Source organism: Chelonia mydas, chromosome 4 (assembly GCF_015237465.2).
Source record: "Chelonia mydas isolate rCheMyd1 chromosome 4, rCheMyd1.pri.v2, whole genome shotgun sequence".
NCBI classification, from domain to species: Eukaryota; Metazoa; Chordata; order Testudines; family Cheloniidae; genus Chelonia; species Chelonia mydas.
In genome coordinates this window covers 110,611,561-110,623,600 of record NC_057852.1, presented here as the reverse complement: position 1 = coordinate 110,623,600, position 12,040 = coordinate 110,611,561, and the positions used below count along the sequence as shown (strand labels likewise).

At 40.2% G+C, this 12,040-nt stretch overlaps 1 protein-coding gene and 1 long non-coding RNA gene across 4 annotated transcripts in view; one reads left to right on the top strand and one right to left on the bottom strand.

The window, feature by feature from the left end:
• The window catches only part of LOC119566141, a 45,361-nt gene extending 34,654 nt beyond the window's left edge, over positions 1–10,707 (top strand). Inside the window, exons 2-3 of the long non-coding RNA XR_005225224.1 lie at positions 2,842–3,009; positions 8,951–10,707. This is a non-coding gene — a long non-coding RNA (uncharacterized LOC119566141). The remainder of the gene's footprint in view (positions 1–2,841; positions 3,010–8,950) is intronic.
• The window catches only part of FAM184B (family with sequence similarity 184 member B), a 92,033-nt gene that overhangs the window by 76,278 nt on the left and 3,715 nt on the right, over positions 1–12,040 (bottom strand). The window lies entirely within an intron of this gene.

Sequence of the window (12,040 nt, the reverse complement as noted above, 5' to 3'; positions counted from 1 at the left end):
CATAAATTTAAATGGTCTTTGAGCCCAATCATACAAAGTGCTGACCTTCTGAGGCCTTGTCTTCATTAGAGAAAAAGGTGTGTTCTTAACTTGAATTAGGCAAGTTGAGTTAACTAACGTAGGATACAATCCCAGATAAGACAACACTAGGGTCCCCTGTAGCCTTTAACTTGACCTGCTAACTTGTTTGAAGCCTACAAACTGCCTTGTTTTCACCAGGGTTTTACCTCAATGCAAGAACACGGCTTTTTTCCTAGTGACGATACAGTCCGAGAGCTGCTGCATGGCCTTAACTCCCACCGTAGTCAGAAGGCATTCAGTACCACATATGACCAATCTCTTAGACTATGGGCACATCCAGAAAAATAGGCGTGTTCTTACAGTGAGGTAGCTCACACGTTTTAAGATCCTAGTGTAGACCGGCTGAGTTGTAGTTTTACCTTGATGTAGCTGGATATGCTAACTATCTATTGTAAAAATCCATACGTTCTACCTGCCTTAGAAACAGCCTTAGAGAATGGCAATGTAAGGTCATTATCTAAACCACCATTAAGATACTTATAGTATTTCACTGTCCACCAATCGATACCGGTTGTATGCATGCTGTGATGCTCTCCTGGGGCACCTAGAGCTATGGCTTTGCTGGAGCTTAAACTGTGTGACAGTTCCCTGCCATTCCAGTCTGTCTGCCAGCAAACTCCTTGAAACTCTGCCAGTCTAAACCCGGAGTTGCAGGTGAGATTCAGTGAACCTCAGTTCCTGAGTTCCCCGAGACATCTCCCTGCAGTGTCCAGTCCCCCTCACTGGACACCTAAAAATTATTAAGTCTGCTGTCTCCAAAGAGACAGAACACACAGCAGCCTGTTAACTCACTGAGGATCCACTCTTTGCCTAAATACACAACACTAAGATGGTTTATAATGAAACGAAGAATAAATGTATTAATAAAAAACAGATTAAAGTGATACTAAGGAGAGAGAAACAGAAAATGGTTACAACCAATCCCCCAAATAAAACACATTGCTAGTGTCCAAGACGACTTTAGCAAGCTACAATCTTTGCCTATACAGCTTTCTCATTTATATCAAACTACCAGCAACTCCAGCCCTTCCAGGAGCATGATTCAACACACCCAGAATCAGATTGTGCTGTCCCCTCTGCGATGAATAAGTAAGGGGTTCTCTCTCCTTTTTAATAGTCCAGTAAACCTCTGACATGTACTCTTTTGAAGTGTATCCCCAGATAAAGTTAGTCTCCCCTCTGTTTGTCTCTTCCTGTTGTCTTATCATCCTCCTGTTGACTTTGGTGTAAATGTAACTTTTATTCTCTCTCGCGTCACCTTGCTCAGTTACACTGGAGACACAGGCAAACCAACATCCCTTTATCTAAGACAAGCTTTATCAAGTCTGTCCCCAAAACATATTTTAGGAACATATGTCCAGCACATATACATAACTCTTTACGCACCATCCATCCATACCTCACACAATCATATTCATGACCAGTGTGTCACCAGTTATGACACCTTACTCAATACATTTTTATAGTACAATAATATTGTATGCAATCTATCAATTCAATTGCTTATTTTGGAGGGGGTTTAGGCCCCCTGTCCTCCCCTTGCGTTTTGTAGACCATCATTATCACAGATAGATAGAAATATTTTGTGTATCATGTATACCACAGTGTAAAGAAATGCTCAGGACACATAATATAATCCACTGCTGTACAACCTCTGTTAAAGGATTACATGAGAATGCAATACCTTAAGAAAACTAGGCTAATGGGTACTGTAGCAACTCCTAACTCAGATACTATTTTTTTTCTGATTGTAAGTCTCAACCCTAGCAGCTATAATACTGCTTAAATAAATGGGTGTTGGAGATATACAATTTAGAAAGTCACTGAAAAATGGCACTTATGTATAGTATCCAAAACTAAAAGCTAGACTGAGAAAAGGGTTACTGAGACTAGAGCCCGTACTTGCCATTTCTTTTATACATTTAATGGCTCGTTTACTTTTAAGCTTTACTACTTTTTATCAATTCTTACATTACAGGCAAAATGTAAGCCATTTCAGATAAAAACATTAAATAAGGGGACTTGAAATAGTAGCTTGAATTTGGTCCAAATTTATACTGTAAATCAGCATTTATTTGCCAATTATTAAAAGTTCTTTGCAAACTTAGTGCAGTTGGCTTAGTGCAGTTTCCACCAATAAAATGCCATGATGGATAAACAGCAGAGTAAAAGAGGAGGTTAAAGGCAAAAAGGCATCATTTTAAAAATTGGAAGTCACATCCTGCTGAGGGAAATAAAAAGGAATGTAAACTCTGGCAAGTCAAATGTAAAACTGGCCAAGAAAAAATGTGAAGACCAGCTAACTAAGGACACAAACACTAACTGCAAAAAAAATATTGTTATTATTATTATTTTTAAATACATTAGAAGCAGGAAGCTTGCCAAACAGTCAGAGGGGCAACTGGATGTTCAAGATGCTAAAGGAACACTCAAGGAAGACAAGGCCATTGCAGAGAAGCTAAATTAATTCTTTGCATCATTCTTCACAGCAGAGGATATGGGAGAGATCCCCACATCAGAGACATTCTTTTTAAGTGACAAATTTGAGGAACTGTCCCAGATTGAGGCGTCAACAGGAGGAGGTTTGGGAACAAACTGATAAATTAAACAGTAATAAGTCACCATGACTAGTTAATATTCATCCAAGAGTTCTGAAGGGGCCCAACTATGAAATTGCAGGATTACTAACTATTCCTGGGGGAATTCTGCACCACTGCACATGCGCAGAATTAATGTTACCTACAGATTTTTTTCTCTTAGCAAAATAATACATTCTGCTGGAGAGATGCTGCAATTACACCTTTCACTGACCAGAGGCTGCTGTGGTGCCAGAAGAGAGGGCAGCCAGCTCACGAGCCCGAGCAGCCAGCCATGGAGAGAGAGAGAACAGAGGTTGCTTTTCTCACAGTGATATGCCTGCAGGGCCAGGTGAGAGGGGACAGTATATAGGGGGAAAGACAGAGGGGGGTACACAGGGCTGCTGGGCGGGTTACATACACTGGAGTTCAGAAGGACTAGTGGGTGACAGACTGGGGCAGGGGCACAGGAGCAAGTGGGGTGACAGCATTGACCCAAGGGCTGAATGGGAGTGGGGTGCAGGGACACAAGGGCACCAGGCGTGTGTGTGTGGAGGAGGTGCAGGGAAAGATGGGGATGGGACAGATGTGCCTGACTGAATGGGAGAGGCTAGGGGTCAGCCACGGTCTGTATGGGGGAGGCTCCCCAACTCCCTAACAATGCCTCCCCCCCAAAAAAACTCTATTCCATACTTCTCCCCCCAGCACCTAACAACCCTCCAGGTTCACTCCCAGGCTCCCAGCAATTACTTCTTTCTCTCTTGGCTCCTCCCATACCCTTGACTCCGCCAAGCCTTTGCACTGCTTCTGAGGGGTGAGGGAAATAGATTTCTGTATTGTAATTTAAATTAATTATTACTCAGAGTACTGTATTAATATGACTAGTACAGAATCCATTTGTCAAAAAACTAGGGCTGTTAAGTGATTAAAAAAATTAATCGTGATTAATTGCACTGTTAATAATAGAATACCATTTATTTAAATATTTTTGGATGTTTTCTACATTTTCAAATATATTGATTTCAATTACAACATAGAATACAAAGTGTACAGTGCTCACTTTATATTTATTTTTGATTACAAGTATTTGCACTGTAAAAACACAAAAGAAATAGTATTTTTCAATTCACCTAACACAAGTACTGTAGTGCAATCTCTTTATCGTGAAAGTTGAACTTACAAATGTAGAATTATGTACAAAAAAACCTGCATTCAAAAATAACACAATGTAAAATTTTAGAGCCTGCAACTCCTTGCAGTCCTTCTTCTTGTTCAGCCAATTGCTCAGACAAACAAGTTTGTTTACATTTCATAGAATCGTAGAATATCAGGGTTCGAAGGGACCGCAGGAGGTCATCTAGTCCAACCCCCTGCTCAAAGCAGGACCTAATCCATCATCCCAGCCAGAGCTTTGTCTAGAGATATTTGCAGGAGATAATGCTGCCCGCTTCTTGTGTACAATGTCACCTGAAACTGGGAACAGACATTCTCATACCACTGTTGTAGCCAGCGTCGCAAGATATTTATGTGCCAGATGTGCTAGAGTGTCATATGTCCCTTTATGCTTCAACCACCATTTCAGAAGACATGCGTCCATGCTGATGATGGGTTCTGCTCGTTCACAATTCAAAGCAGTGCAGACCGATGCATGTTCATTTTTATTATCTGAATCAGATGCCACCAGCAGAGGATTGATTTTCTTTTTTGGTGGTTCGGGTTCTGTAGCTTCTGCATTGGAGTGTTGCTCTTTTAAAACTTCTGAAAACAAGCTCCACACCTCATCCCTCTCAGATTTTGGAAGGCACTTCAGATTCTTAAACCTTGGATGGAGTGCAATAGCTATCTTTAGAAATCTCACATTGGTACCCTCTTTGCGTTTTGTCAAATCTGCAGTGAAAGTGTTCTTAAAATGAACAACATGTGCTGGGTCATCATCCGAGACTGCTATAACAGGACATATATGTCAAAATGTAGGTAAAACAGAGCAGGGGACATAAAAATCTCCCCCAAGGAGTTCAGTCAGAAATTTAATTAACGCTTATTTTTTTAATGAGCGTTATCAGCATGGAAGCATGTCCCCTGGAATGGTGGACGAAGCATGAAGGGGCATACGAATGTTTAGCATATCTGGCACGTAAATACCTTGCAATGTCAACTACAAAAGTGCCATGCGAATGCCTGTTCTCACTTTCTGGTGACGGCAGCATTAGCTCCCTTAAATGTAAAAAAACTTATTTGTCTTAGCGATTGGCTGAACAAGAAGTAGGACTGAGTGGACTTGTAGGCTCTGAAGTTTTACCTTGTTTTGTTTTTCAGTGCAGTCATGTAAAAAAAATCTACATTTGTAAGTTGCACTTTCATTACAAAGAGATTGCACTACAGTACTTGTATGAGGTGAACTGAAAAATACTATTTCTTTTGTTTATCGTTTTTACAGTGCAAATATTTGTAAGCAAAAATAACATACACTCTAATTTCAATTACAACAAGAATAAAATATATATGAAAATGTAGAAAAACATCCAAAATATTTAATAAATTTCAATTGGTATTCTATTATTTAACAATGCAATTAAAACTGCGATTAATCACGATTAATTTTTTTTAATCGCAATTAACTTTTTTGAGTTAATTGCGTGAGTTAACTTCGATTAATCAGCAGCCCCACAAAAAACATTTCCTGAATCTTTTTCTTGTCTGTATTGTTACAGACATACCTGCTGACAGATATTTTGAAATAAATTACCAAAATAATTGAAACTAGGGTGATTATTTTGTGTTATTTTGACAAATAAATATGCAGAATTTTAAAATATTGTGTGCAGAATTTTTAATTTTTTGGCATATAATTCCCCCCAGGAGTATACTAACTATGGTATGCAGCCTATCACTTAAATCAGCCTCTGTACCAGATACCTGGAGGATAAGCTAATGTAACACCTACTTTTAAAAATGGCTCCAGAGGTGATCCTGGCAATTACAAACCAATAAACCTAACTTCAGTACCAGGCAAATTAGTTAAAACTGTAGTAAAGAACTAAATGATCAGACACATAGGTAAGCATGATATGATGGGGAAGAGTCAACATGGCTTTTGTAAAGGGAAAACATGCCTCACCAGTCTATTAGAATTCTTTGAAGGGGTCAACAAACACTTAGGTTCCTTAGAGTCAGGGCCTATGAGCAGCAGAGCATTGTGAGGCACCCATGGTTACAAGTCAAGTGGTGACACAATGCCTCACTGGTCTGAACTGCTCCTCAGAATACGAAACTTACATATTTACGAAACTAAATGGCTGGCTTTTAGTGGGACCAAGGATTCCTAGCTCCCTTGCCTCTTACATTCCTGGTTCCCATTGAGATGGGGGGGTGCCTTAGGCATTCAAGTTTGGAAAGTCTAGCCTGAGTCTTTAATGCTCGCAAAGGGCGATGAGATCCTTTAAGATGCATTGGAAGAGATTAACTTTTCCTGTCTGACCAGTGTCGGTACTGCATGCCCATGAGAAAAAAAAATTGCTCCAAAAAATGTGATCCTAGTTTAGATGTAGTCTCATGCTGCCTCATTTCTGGAGAATATTGAACTCTTCTCTGGAGTGCTGAGATCAATAATTATACCTGCCTTACCTTTTTCCAGGAAGCTAGAATTTAGATGGCTACCACATAGGCTACACCTAAGACGTAGGTCGACCTAGCTACATTGCTCAGAGCCATGAAAAACTTCATAACCTGTGTGATGTAGTTATATCGACCTACCCCCACTGTAGATGCAGCTAGGTCAACAGAAGAATTCATCTGGTGGCCTACCTACCATCTCTCGAGGGGTGGATTTACTACAGCGATAGGAAAAAACTAGGGCTGTCAATTCATCACAGGTAACTCACATGATTAACTCAAAAAAATTAATCGCAATTAAAAAAAATAATCGTGATTAATCGCAATTTTAATCACACTATTAAACAACTGAATACCAAATGAAATTTATTAAATACTTCTGGATGTTCTTCTACATTTTCAAATATTTTTATTTCAGTTACAACACAGTGATCACTTTCTATTGTTATTTTTATTACAAATATTTGCATTGTAAAATGATAAACAAAAGAAATAGTATTTCTCAATTCACCTCATACAAGTACTGTAGTGCGATATCTTTATCATGAAAGTGCAATTTACAAATGTACATTTTATTTTGTTACATAACTGCATTCAAAAACGAAATAATATAAAACTTTAGTGCCTACAAGTCCACTGAGTCCTACTTCTTGTGCACCGAGTTGCTAAGACAAACAAGTTTGTTTACATTGACGAGAGATACTGCTGCCTGCTTCTTATTTACAATGTCACCGGAAAGTGAGAACAAGCATGGCACTTTTGTAGCCAACATTGCAAGGCATTTACGTGCCAGATATGCTAAACATTCGTATGCCCCTTCATGCTTTTGCCACCATTCCAGAGTACATGCTTCCATGCTGATGACGCTCGTTAAAAAAATAATGCATTAATTAAATTTCTGACTGAACTCCTTGGGGGAGAATTGTATGTCTCCTGCATTCTGCCATATATTTCATATTATAGCAGTCTCGTATGATGACCCAGCACATGTTCATTTTAAGAACACTTTCACTGCAGATTTGACAAAACGCAAAGAAGGTACCAATGTGAGATTTCCAAAGATAGCTAGAGCACTAGAGCCAAGATTTAAGAATCTCAAGTGCCTTCCAAAATCTGAGAGGGACAAGATGTGGAGCATGCTTTCAGTAGACTTAAATGAGCAACACTCTGATGTGGAAACTACGAACCCAAACCACCAAAAAAGAAAATCAACCTTCTGCTGGTGGCATCTGACTCAGATAATGAAAATTAACATGCATCAGTCTGCACTGCTTTGGATCATTATCAAGCAGACCCTGTCATCAGTATGGACGCATGGCCTCTGGAACGGTGGTTGAAGTATGAAGGAACGTATGAATCTTTAGTGCATCTGGAACATAAATATCTTCCAACACCAGCTACAACAGTACCATGCAAACGTCTGTTCTTACTTTCAGGTGACATTGTAAACAAGAAGCGGGCAGCATTATCTCCTGCAAATGTAAACAAACTTGTTTGTGTGAGTGATTGGCTGAATAAGAAGTAGGACTGAGTGGACTTGTAGGCTCTAAAGTTTTACATTGTTTTATTTTTGAATTCAGTTATTTTCTGTACATAATTCTACATTTGTAAGTTCCACTTTCATGGTAAAGAGATTGCACTACAGTACTTGTATTAGGTGCATTGAAAAATACTATATCTTTTGTTTTTTGCAGTGCAAATACTTGTAACCAAAAATAAATATAAAGTGAGCACTATACTCTTTGTATTCTGTGTTGTAATTTAAATCAATGTATTTGAAAATGTAGAAAACATCCAAAAGTATTTAAATGGTATTCTATTATTGTTTAACAGCGCAATTAATTGCTATTAATATTTTTAATCGCTTGACAGCCCTAAAAGACCCCCTTCCAATTGCTGTAAGTGTCTACAGTACAGAGCTACAGCAGCGTAGCTGCATCGCTGTCATAGGTGGCCAGTATAATAGGCATGGGGAAGCTAAACTTCCCCTGGTGCAACTGTTGCCACCGGATGCCAGGTTGCTGTTTTTTACGGTTTGCACGAGCTAGGACTGAACTTCTGCCAGAGGAAATTCTTGCTTATTATTATGCATAATGCAGGTTCCGGGGTGGCAGAGGAGGCAGTATCTGCTCCTCAGCTTCCTGGATTTCCTGCTGGGGGCAACTCGGGGTCTCGGGAGGGGAGACGCAGTGCAGTGTATTTCCCATTTGGCAGCTGGGGCTGGCCCGGAGCTTGGGAGGTGCAGGTGGGAGCTCGGGTCTCCGGCTGCTGGGATGTGGGGGCGGTGTTCAGGGCTCCGGCAGGCAGAGGGGTGGGGTCTCAGGTGGAAGGGGGCGGGGCCAGGGGGCTAGCCTCCTCGAAGGGGGAGTCCACCCGCTGCCCATGGCTTCGTTGCAGCTGTGTCACTAATGCTTGTAGTATAGACACACCCTAAGACTCCTTTTTTAACTGATATAGGATGCCAATGAAGGGAGTGCTTAAGCAAAGTAAGGCCCCCATTCAGAAAAGCCCTTAAGCATGTGCTTACATTTAAGCATGTGACTAGTGCCTCTGACTTCAACACATACAACATTCCCCTAAGACAATTTTCTCCACTGACTAACACAGTCCACGTAACTGAACAGCCAAACAAAAAACAATGTACATCTTGCACAGATGCCTAACCATCACTAAATACACAGGGTCAGATGGATCTGTGGGGAAAATGAGTTCCAGAGTGGTGGACAACCTCTGCTGAGAATATTCTGCCATCAGCCTCCAGAATTTCAACCCTGGGAAATACAGGAGAAGGATGAAAGGACCGTCTTGTGGTTAAAGCACTGAGCTGGGACTCATCTCACTAATGGCTTTTTGCTTTCTGCTTGATAATATCATTAAATATTATAGCAGGGTATCTTATGCCTGCCAGGTTCTGCTCAAGAGACTAAAGTCTGGAATAGACTGAGACCCACTGGTATGGCTTCAAAGAGAAGTTTGTATATAATGAATATCTAGAGAATGCCTAGTTCTTGCCAGCCATGTCAGAATCTCCTTTTAAATGAAAGTTGATCCATTTCCCTCATTGCTGTTCTCTGAAAGCTCATTTGCATTTCTCAAGTTGTCTTAAATAAAAGGGACAATCCTAAGAAGTGTTGAGCACCTGTAACTCCTCTTGTAGTCAATTGCAGTTACAGAGTACAATTACAGAGTTGTGGGTACTCTGTATTTCTCAGGATTGGGCCCAAAGTTTTAAATGAAAATTGCCATTTCGTTCTAAGTTGAATGTTATTGTGATACAGAACAGAAATACAAAGAGTTGGCAAGTGCAATACATACAGTAAGCCAGGGCTGTAGTATTATTCTCACTAGGTTGGGTCCAATACAGAAAGCTAAGTTTAATTACGAATACATAGTTGACCAAATTCCACACTCAACTACAGACATGAAAGTCCACTGATTTTAAATCCCTATTGATTTGAATCCATTGGGGTTGCATAGGTATGTATCTGAGAGCAGAAGTGGTCTTTGTATCAGTCAAGCACAACCACAACTGTGTGAAAGCTGGCAGTTTCCATTTTACAACATGCACTTTGTGAGTTCACATGCCCTGTGTTTTGTTTTCAGAACTCAAACTCAAAGAAAAGTTCAGCTGAAACTGCTAATTTTACCTTGTTTTAGGTTTAACTAGTTTCCACCAACCCCATAGATCTCCCCAGGTCCCAAGGTCCACTTGAAACTTGAATATAGTTTGCCACAAGGTTTGTGATCTTGGCAAACTGGGCCAAAGTTTCGGGTTTGCAGTGAAACATGGATTTTATTATGAAAGTTTTACACAGACTTAATAAAAATCCATTGAGCAAGTCTTTGTTTTTCTTCCTTCCCTTTCTAGGACACAAATCTGAGTCATCCAAACACCGACTAGGAATACTTTACACAAATATCAGTGCACACACATAGTATTGCCAACACCAAGCATTCCTAGGTCCTGAGTCAAACCCTCCAAAAATCTTGAGTTTTATCAAAAACAATCTCATGATTTTAAAACCAACCAACCAAAATTTTTGAAACTTTAGGGTTCATGTTTTTAAGCTTCTCTCTGGAACCAGAACAACTAGAAGCTTCATTTTCATTAAAATAAATAAATAAATAAAATAAAAAATAGAGATTCTCTTATGATCCAGGAGCTGGAACAACATCAGATATGCAATAAAAATCAAAAGAGTTGGAACTATGTGATGCTTGCCACCCTTTCAGGGTTGTACTGATAAAAATAGTTCTTCACATCATAGGCATATATCAAGCACAGGAAGCTGGAGGTCTAGCTAAACTCTCAAATAATGAGAAAGTACCTGTGGTTACTGGTTGTTTAAAATTTGAGGGTGTAGGAGCAGGATTTTATAATTGTACTATAAGAATAGAGGTACTAATGTATGTCTTGATTTCATTTTACCAGCCACCCTTTTTGAATAGCAGAAAGGAATGACCCTCTGGGACATTGGTAGGAATGCATCTGACAGACTGCCAGTGTCTGTACTGATGTTAAGGCAGGGACAGACCAGAACAATCCTTTTGACTGATTATGGTCACCCTTTTGTTTTAAGATAAGTTATAATGTCTACTATGACAGGTTTCAGAGTAGCAGCCGTGTTAGTTTGTATTCGCAAAAAGAAAAGGAGTACTTGTGGCACCTTAGAGACTAACCAATTTGTTTGAGCATAAGCTTTCATGAGCTACAGCTCACTTCATCGGATCCGACTTCAACAGAGAAAAAAGACTGTAAGAACAGGGTGCTTGGCTATGGGACTTTGGGTTCGTCTTGCCACACTCCAGGAGCATCGGATCGCGACCTGCTCCCCTCTGCGACCAATCTGGCTGGCCACTAGATTGATCCAGACTTGGACTGGTAACTAAAAATCAACTGGCAGGACTGTGTGCATGGGGTGTGTGTGTGTGTGAGAGAGAGAAAGAGATTGAAAAGCATATGCTAACTGTTGTATTCTCAACAAATGCGGCGTGCCGCCTTCTTCCCTATAAAGATCCCGTGTGCTTCTTATAAGTATAACAAGGGGACTGATGTATTGAAAATACTGTTGTGGTTGTTTTTTAATTTTTTTTTTTTTTGTGGGAAGCAAATCAATCTACAGCTTCCTGTACCAAGATATGAACATCTTTTCTCCAGTGAAACTCTGTGCAGTCCCTGCTCCGTCTATGCCGTAAGCAAGGATGGCTTGCAAACTCTTTAGATTCTGGCACTTCAGACTCATACAACTCTATTATGCAGTATTTAAAATGAAATTAGTCATTTTCCCACAGCCAAACTGATGTTCTCTTACATCACTTGCAGATAGTTATTAATAACCACTGCTAATACTATCTGACATTTATATTGCACCTTTCATCCCAAAGGCTTTTCTATGCTTTACAAGCTACGTACATACAGGCAACCTCAGCCCCTTCCCTGCAAAAATGCACTTGGCTGAAAGTACAAAAGCTATGTCATAATCTTCCTCCTTGTGAACAGAATTATCAGGGATACTATTTGTAGGTATGGGACAGGCGGGTCTAGGGCCTCTCCATAAGATTAAAGGCCAACTCCCTCGACTAAGCGGGAGATGTACCACTAGGCCCAGTCCACAAGTTAGTATGTGGAACAATGAAAGAAAAAACAGGAATGGGAGTGAGGTACAAGGTTAAAAATGAGGGAGCCTGAAGGGGACCCTGAGCAGAGAACCCTAGACCGTGTCCACTGCTCCTCAAAGGTGTCTAAGGCGTCAGTGGACACTGCCTAGAGG